At 43.2% G+C, this 9,347-nt stretch overlaps 1 non-coding gene across 1 annotated transcript; it reads left to right on the top strand.

Moving 5' to 3' along the window:
- Positions 1-3,792: 3,792 nt before the first annotated feature.
- LOC119926252 lies at positions 3,793-3,929 on the top strand. The gene has a single exon (XR_005450140.1). It is a non-coding gene; the product is annotated as a small nucleolar RNA SNORA7 (small nucleolar RNA).
- The last annotated feature ends 5,418 nt before the right edge of the window (positions 3,930-9,347 follow it).

The following is a 9,347-nucleotide window of genomic DNA, read 5'->3' as shown; positions in this document are numbered from 1 at the left end:
TGTCAGCCTCACTGGGAGCAGTGTAGGGTTCCTAAGTTAAATGATAAATGATACCTTAAAAAAAAAGAGGGTGCAGCATTCTGTTCTTATGTCAGAGGACCTGGGTTCTAATCCCAGCTCTGACATGTCTATGGTGTGTGAATTTACAGAAGTCACTTTAGTATCTTTGTGCATCAGTTATAATAATAATAATAATTAATAATTTTGGTGTTTGTTAAGCTCTTAGTATGTGCAAAGCACTGTTCTAAACGCTGAGGAGGATACAAGGTGATCAGGTGGTCTCATGTGGGGCTCACAATCTTAATCCCCATTTTACAGATGAGGTAACTGAGGCACAGAGACTGTGAGCCCACTGTTGGGTAGGGACTGTCTCTATATGTTGCCAGCTTGTACTTCCCAAGCACTTAGTACAGTGCTCTGCACACAGTAAGCGCTGAATAAATACTATTGAATGAATTGAATGAAAGCGGCAGAGCCGGGATTTGAACCCATGACCTCTGACTGCCAAGCCTGTGCTCTTTCCACCGACATCTGTTCAGTGGGGATTAAGAATAGGAACCCCATATGGGGCATAGACTGGGTCCAACCTGATTAGCTTGTATCTACCCCAATGTTTAGTATGGTGCCCAGCACATAGAAGTGCTTAACAAATACTATGAAAATAAATCTGTTCTCCTGATTATTTGAGGTGAATCCCCTCATAGCCTCTGCCCTGCCAATGGGGCTTTAAGGTCATGCGATTTGGGTCACCCAACTATTGCTTGCACATTTGGTGAGGTGACACCCAGGAAAACTGCATGGCGTCGTGGATAGAGCACAGGCCTGAGAATCAGAAGGTCATGGGTTCTAATCCCGGTTCTGCCACTTGTCTGCTGTGTGACCTCGGGCAAGTCACTTCACTTCTCTGAGCCTCAGTTACCTCATCTGTAAAATGTGGATTGAGCCTGTGAGCCTCATGTGGGACAGGGACTGTATCCAACCCAATCTGCTTGTATCCACCCCAGCGCTTAGTACAGTGCCTGGCACATAGTTAAGAGCTTAACAAATACTATTATTATTATTATGAAAACTGTACCTCCATGTCCCTCTGGAGGAGGGAAGACATTAGTCCTATTTTCAGTTGGACTGTCCCCTGCGCCTGGTGCTGCGGAGAATGGGAATGATGGAATAAAGGAATGTCGGGAATTCTGTGATACCATTAGTGGTTCCCTAAGCCTGGTCAGTGAGAAGCCACGAGATCATGGGTTCTAATCCCGGCTCTGCCACTTGTTTTCTGTGTGACGTTGGGCAAGTCACTTTACTTCTCTGTGCATCAGTTACCTCATCTGTAAAATGGGGATTGAGACTGTAAGCCCCACATGGGCCAGGGACTGCATCCAATGCATTTGATTTTATTTACCCCAGGGCTTAGTACAGTGCCTGGCACATAGTAAGCACTTAACAAATACCTTATTCATTTATTTATATAGTATCCATACTTGTCGGGTCATTCCTGGGGTGAGTTGAACAAGATTGGGCCACCCCTCTGATTTTTAGCCCCCCTAACGAATTAAGAGCCCTTGGGTGTCCTCCCCACATAATAATAATAAGAAGAAGAATGAGAATAATAATTGTGGTATTTGTTAAGCACTTACAATAGGCCAGGCACCGTAGTAAATGGGTGGGTACGAACAAATTGGTTTAGACACAGTCCACATCCCAAACGGGGTTCACAGTCTTAATCCCCATTGAGGTAACCAAGGCACAGAGAAGTGAAGTGACTTGCCCAAGGTCACAGAGCAGACAGATGGAAGAGCTGGGATTATAACCCAGGTCCTTCTGACTCCGTAGCCCATTCTCTATCCACTAGGCCATGCTGTTTCTCAAGAAAGTCAAGCTAGCCAGCCATAATCGGGGTATGGATTTGGGGAGATTTTTAGAAATACATTTTTAGGGGTAATTTGAGGATTTTTAAATTGGACTAAAAATGAAGTTTACCATTTTAAAATTCAGCTTTGATTGTAACTATTTAATTTTTATGATTCACATACAAAATCTGCATGGTGTTTCTTTGGGAATATGACTCCTTTCCAAAGATTGCAATCAATGCAAATAAGTCAAAGAATTCTTGAGATCACCACCTGTTGGAACTTGTGACCATGTTGAGATGATCTTCCTTAATTTAAGGTGTTGGAATCCTCTGTCAATCTAATGATAAATCATATCAGTAATTTAATTATTATCATATTTGTAATTCCTTTATTTATATTAATGCAATTCTCTGTCTCTATACTGTAAGGTCATTGTGGGCAGGGAATGCATCTACCAATTCACAGTAAGTGCTCAATAAACATGATTGATGGACTGATTTGTGACACAAGAGAGAAATAAAGACTAACCAAGGATGTCCGGTGCCCAAGGAAAATCAAGATTCTTTACATGGAAAGACCATGATACTGGGAATCAAGGGACCCAGGTTCTAATCTTAGTTCTGCCACTAGGCTGCTATTTGACCTTGGGCAAATCATTTAACCTCTCAGGGCCTCGGTTTCTTTAACTGTAAAATGAGGTTAAAATAAGTTGTGTGCCCCATGTGGGACTGGGACTGTGTTCAGCCTGAATACCTTGCAACTATCTTAGCAGGGTGCCCAGTTCATTCAATCATATTTATTGAGCACTTACTGTGTGCAGAACCCTGTACTAAGCGCTTTTGATGGAGCATGGGCCCAGGAGTCAGAAGATCATGATTCTAATCCTGGCTCACCACTTGTCTGCTGTGTGACCTTGGGAAAGTCTTTGAACTTCTCTGTGCCTCTGTTCCCTCATCTGTAAAATGGGGATTAAGACTGTAAACTCTATGTGGGACAGGGATTGTGTCTAACTTGAATATACTCCAGTACTTAGAACAGTGTCTGGCACATAGTTACAGGGCTTGGTGCATAGTAAGCACTGAAATATTATTATTATTATTACTTCTACTACTACTACTAGTACTACTACTACTACTACTATTACTGCTACTGAAATATTATTATTATTGTTACTTCTACGACTACTACTGAAATATTATTATTATTACTTCTATTACTACTACTGAAATATTATTATTATTATTACTTCTACTACTACTACTACCAATAATAATAATCATGAATGCCACAGTCATTCTTTTTAAATGATGGAAACTCCCAGTTATATTCCCAAATACATCTGGATTGTATTGGCAACTATGGAAATGTGGACAATTCACCACATAAATGCACTAAATTGTCTAAAGTTGACCATGACAGAATGGTGCTTAGTAAAATTTAAATTGATTGAATAAATGGAAAAGGAACTAACACACATACACACAGACTCCTTCTTGGTGGGAAGGCTGACAAAGAAAATTTCTAACTCCAGGCAGTACAGGAAGCACATTTTGAGGGCTGGCAGGGCTCCAAGAATGGGATTGTAAACTGAATCCATAGTTCATAAATGCACAGGCAGGAAAGTCTGAGTGTCACAAAAATTAAACTGTCGCATTTAGCATGTCAGCAACTTGATTCCAGTACTAGCATGAAGTGACCGAAAAGTGGGACCCCATGATAGGTGTTGAAAGGAAGGAGTTGCCAGTAGACAAGAACCATTAAGTTAGGGAAACTTCATCCGCTATTCAAACCTTAGAAATAGTTACCCACTGAACAAGAGCAAGTTAGAAAGAACGACAGATGAGCAAAGAACTTCTTGCTGCTTTCCTTCATTTCAGTGTCAGTGTCACCTCCTGAGGAAGGGGTGAGCTGGAAAGAAATTTGAGGCTCTTAGGCTCAAAACTCCCTCTCAGGGTCACACCTAGAGAGTTTCCAGTACTCTACCAGTCACGACTACGGAGGGAAAGTCAAGCAGAGGCCTACCCATTCCATTCCTAGCTTGGGCAGTGGCTAGCGAGTGGAAGGCAATCGGCTACAAGTCAAAACTCACCTGTGCTGGGCAGCAGTGGCATAGGAGAGAGTCAAGGGCAGAGACTTCTTTACTGCACAGAAGGAGGCAATGGTAAATCACTTTATATTTTTACCAAGAAAACTCTATGGATTCACTACCAGAATGACTGCTGATGGAAGTGGGGCCTTCTGGGAGAGATGTGTCCATGGTCTCCTGTGAGTCAGACACAACTCCACTGCAAAAGACAACAACAAGTCTCAAAACAGAGAGATTAGAGGAGATTAAAATAGATGGGATAGATCCTAGCCAGGATGAGAACGTATGAGAACGCTGAATAGTAGTAGTAGTAGTAATAGCAGCATTCATTCATTCATTCAATCGTATTTACTGAGCACTTACTGTGTACAGAGCACTTTACTAAGTGCTTGGGAAGTACAAGTTGGCAAAATATAGAGACAGTCCCTACCCAACATTGGGCTTACAGTCTAGAAGGGGGAGGCAGACAACCAAACATGTGGACAGGTGTCAAGTCGCTAGAACAAATAGAATTAAATATAAATGCACATCATTAACAAAATAAATTGAATAGTGATAGGAATAATAATAATAATAACTGTGGTATTTGTTAAGTACTTACTATGTGCCAGGCACTGTACTAAGCACTGGGGTAGAGATAAGATTATCGCATAGGATGCATCCATATCCCACAGAGGGCTCACAGGCTTAATTCCCATTTCACAGATAAGGTAACTGAGGTGCAGAGAAGTTGAATGACTTGCCCAAGATCACACAACAGACAAGTGGCAGAGCCAAGATTAGAACCCAGGTCCGTCTGAATCCCGGGCCCGTGCTCTATTAACTAGCCCAATATGTGCAGAGCACTGTACTAAGCCCTGGGACAAAGACAGGAATTGGACATGGGCTTTGTCCCTCAAGGGGCTTAAAGTCTGTAAATAATAGATTGTGGGGTTGGGGAACTGGAGACAGACATATTTGGAGCAGTAGAACAACAAAATATTAAAATGGCACAAGGGACAAGGAGCTATACATAACACATAAAGTAGAAACAAAAGTTAGAAGGGACCTGCGGAGGGGAGGAAGTGTCAGGAATGGACACGTGGAATGACGGTGTGGAAAGGCTGTCGCTTGGCCGCATTGAAGGAGCTGAGGTTGAAGATGCCGGACTTTTCATTCCACTCTAAAGCTGAAGAAGGGCATTGAAGGCAGACCAGCGGCTTCAATATCTAGCCTGGAATGCACAGAGTAAATTCTCTCCCCTCAAGCCTAGCTCCATGAGCCCCATGTGGGACAGGGATTATTCATTCATTCATTCAATTGTATTTATTGAGTGCTTACTGTGTGTAGAGCACTGTACTAAGCGCTTGGGAAGTACAAGTTGGTCCAGTCTGGTTACCTTGTGTATATACCCCAGGGCTTGGTACTGTGGTTGTCACATAATAAGCACTTAATTAGAACCATTAAAAAAAAACCTGCAATCTTAGCTCTTCATGGCCTTTCTTCGATAGCAGCGGACTGAAGTATGTTTCCTGTGCGCCCTCAGTTTTCCCACAGCAGCTCTGCCTGCCCTCAGTGTGCTTTGTGCTGCCAGGCCAGGTGTAGAAGCTGCTGCTCTCTTTTCTGGACCCTTCTCCACCTCTGGAGTCGAACTAAACATCTGGCATTTGTAGCCTCACCTCCTTCACCACAGACAAACTGTCTTCCCTCTCCACCACCCGCCCGTGCCTGGCACTGGCTCTGCCCCACACCAATCAATCAATCAATCATATTTATTGAGCGCTTACTGTGTGCAGAGCACTGTACTAAGTGCTTGGGAAGTACAAGTTGGCAACATATAGAGACGGTCCCTACCCAACAGTGGGCTTACAGTCTAGAAGGAGACCCCATCCGTCTTGCTTTCCATCGGGCTTGGGAATCAGAAGATCTGGGTTCTAACCCCAGCTCTGCCACATATCTGCTGTGTAACCTAGGGTCAGTCACTTAACTTCTCGGTTTTTCATCTTCCTCATCTGTAAAATGGGGATTCAACATCTGTTCTCCTTCCTACTTAGGCTGTCAGCCCCATACAGGAACTAATTATCTTGTAACTACTCTAGTGCTTAATTAGAGTGCTCAGCACAATAGTAAGCACTAAAACACTACAATTACAATTCTTATTAATATTATTGTTATATGTCATTTGTTTCTACTGTTCTGAAACAGTTTCTTCTCCATCCAGCCCTCCTTGACCTGTCAGCTGCCTTCGACACTGTGGACCACCACCTTCTCCTGGAAACATTATCCAACATCAGCCTCACTGACATTCTCCTCTCCTGATTCTCCTCCTATGTCTCTGATTCTTAGTCTCTTTTGTGGCTCCTCCTCTGCCTCCCACCCCCTAACCGTGGAAGTCCCTCAAAGCTCAATTCTGGTTCCCTTCTATTCTCCATCTACACCCACTCCCTTGGAGAACTCATTCACTCCCATGACTTCAACTACTATCTCTATGTTGATGATTCCCAAATCTACATCTCCGGCCCTGATTTCTCTCCCTTGCAGTCTTGCATTTCCCCCTGCTTTCAGGATATCTCTACTTGGTTATCCTGCCAAAATCTCAAACCTAGGTGTCCAAAGCAGAAGTCCTTATCTTCCCACTCAAACTCCGTCCTCCCTCTGACTTTCCATCACTGTAGACAGCACTACCATCGTTCCTGTTTCACAAGCCCATAACCTTGGCATTATCCTTGACTCATCTCTCTCATACAACCCATATATTTAATGTCACCAAATGCTGTCAATTCAACCTTCAGAACATCGATAAAATCTGCCACCTAATCTCCATCCAAACTGCTACCATGTTAATACACACGCTTATCCTATCCTGCCTTGATTATTGCATAACCCTCCTGTCTGACCTCCCAGCCTCGTATCTCTCCCCTCTCCCAGTCCATACTCCAGTCTGCTGCTTGGATCGTTTCTCTACAGAAAAGTTCAGTCCATGTCGTCCCACTCCTCAAGATCTTCCAGTGGTTGCTCATCCTACTCCACATTCATTCAATCGTATTTATTGAGCGCTTACTGTGTGCAGAGCGCTGTACTTCAGGACACTCCTTACCAACAGTTTTAAAGTACTTAATCATTTCACCAGCTCCCACCTGACCTCCCTAAATTTCTACTACAATCCCACCTACACACTTTGCTCCTCTAATGCCAGCCTAGTTATTGTACTTCCATTTCAACTATCTTGCCACCGACCTCTCACACATGTCCTGCTTTTGGCCCAGAATGCCCTTCCTCTTCAAATCCAACAGATGATCGTTGTCCCCACTTTCAAAACCTTATTGAAAGAACACCCTGTCCAAGAGGCCTTCCTTGACTAGGCCCTCACTTCCTCTTCCTCATTTCCATTCTTTGACAACCTTGCACTTGGATTGGTATACTTTATTCACCCCTCCCTCAGCCCCACAGCACTTGTGTACATAACCATAATTTATTTATATTAATGTCTATCTCCCCTTCTATACTATAAGCTGGTTAGGGGCAGGGGATGTGTCTACCAACTCTATTACATCTTTATATTGTACTCTCCCAAGTGTTTATACAGTGCTCTGCACACAGTAACCACTCAATAAATATATTTGACTGAGGGACTTGATTTTCCAGCTTTGCTTCTGCTGTGTGACCTTTAGTAAGTCACCTTACCCCTTGGGACCTCAAGGTTTCCATTTGTAAAATTGGGATAATTCTTGCCTATTTAGAAAGGATGGATTGAAAAGTATAGTACTGGATTTTTCAATAAATCTGTAGAGTCCTTCAAGAGCTAAGAAGGTAGGTGCAGAGAAACTGTAAGGTACTTATTTCTACTGTGATTAAGAGGAGTTGAAAGTGTGGAAGTTGATATCCTAGCATCACAGCTTCACTCTCATAATCTAATATTACAGTACTTATTTAAAACTGGTTCTATAAAAAAACATGCAATTTTAAACCTGATGAGAAGCAAGGAGTTTGATGAAATAATCTAAGTTTCTACCTTCTAGAAAGCCTACTTTCAGTCCTTTCCACTCAATCAGCTGATAAGTCAGTGGTATTTATTGAGCACTTATGCTTGGGAGTGTGTAATTGAGTTGGTAGACACAATACCTGCCCTCAAAAAGCTTACAATATAGCGGGGAGACAGACATTAAAATATGCTTACAGATAGGGCAAATGGAAGAGGATAGGGAGATAATAATAATAATGATAATGATCACATTTATTAAGCACTTACTATGTGCAAAGCACTGTTCTAAGTGCTGGGGAGGTTACAAGGTGATCAGGTTTTTCCACGGGGGCCTCACAGTCTTAATGCTGATTTTACACATGAGGTAACTGAGGCCCAGAGAAGTAAGTGACTTGCCCAAAGTCACACAACTGACAAGTGGTGGAGTCGGGATTTGAACCCATGACCTCTGACTCCAAAACCCGGGCTCTTTCCACTGAGCATATCTAGGTAGCATGGATTTAGTGCTGGGGTGAGTATCAGAGTGCTCAATGGGTATGGAAGCAGCATGGAATAGTGGATAGAGCACACTCCTGGGAATCAGAAGGTCATGGATTCTAATGCCAGCTCTGCCACTTTTCTGCTGGGTGACCTTGGGAAGTCACTTCACTCCTCTGGGCCTCAGTGACTGAATCTGTAAAATGGGGATTGAGTCTCTGAGCCCCACGTGGGACAAGGGACTGTGCCAACCTGATGTGTTTATATCCACCCCAGCTTGAGGTACAGTTCCTGGCACAAAGTAAGTGCTTAACAAATACCATCAGCGTGGCTTAGGGTAAAGAGCATGGGCTTGGGAGTCAGAGGTCATGGGTTCTAATCCTGACTCCGCCGCTTGTCAGCTGTGTGACTTTGGGCAAGTCACTTAACTTCTCTGTCCCTCAGTTACCTCATCTGTTAAATGGGGATTAAGACTGTGAGCCCCAAGTGGGACAACCTGTTACCCTTGTATCTATCCCAGCACTTAAAACAGTGCTTGGCAAATAGTAAGCGCTTAACAAATACGAACATCATCATCAACAAATACCATTATTATTATTATTATTAAAAGAGAAAAATGAATGGGCTGGGATGTGGTGGGGGAGGAGTGAGAATAGGTAGGAGGGTGAGGGAGTCAATTGAATGTCATGAAGCCAATGGTGAATGGTTTCATTCTGAGGCGGAGGGGGATGGTCAACCATTGGAGGTTTTTAAGGTGATGTGCTCAGACCAATCTTTGAGTAAAATGAGACAGGCAATGGGGTGAATTATGGATTAGAGAGGGGAGAAACTGGTGGCAGGGAAGCCTGCAAGGAGGCTGATGTGGTAGTCAAAATGGGATTATAAATGCTTGGACCACTATGGTAGCAGTTTGGATGACAAGGAAGAAGCAGATTCCAAAGATATTGCAAAGGTAGAACAGACAGAGTTTGTA

The sequence above is a fragment of the Tachyglossus aculeatus genome, chromosome 3 (assembly GCF_015852505.1).
Source record: "Tachyglossus aculeatus isolate mTacAcu1 chromosome 3, mTacAcu1.pri, whole genome shotgun sequence".
NCBI classification, from domain to species: domain Eukaryota; kingdom Metazoa; phylum Chordata; class Mammalia; order Monotremata; family Tachyglossidae; genus Tachyglossus; species Tachyglossus aculeatus.
The sequence above is the reverse complement of the archived record's forward strand: the minus strand, read 5'-3'. Positions and strand labels throughout refer to the sequence as shown.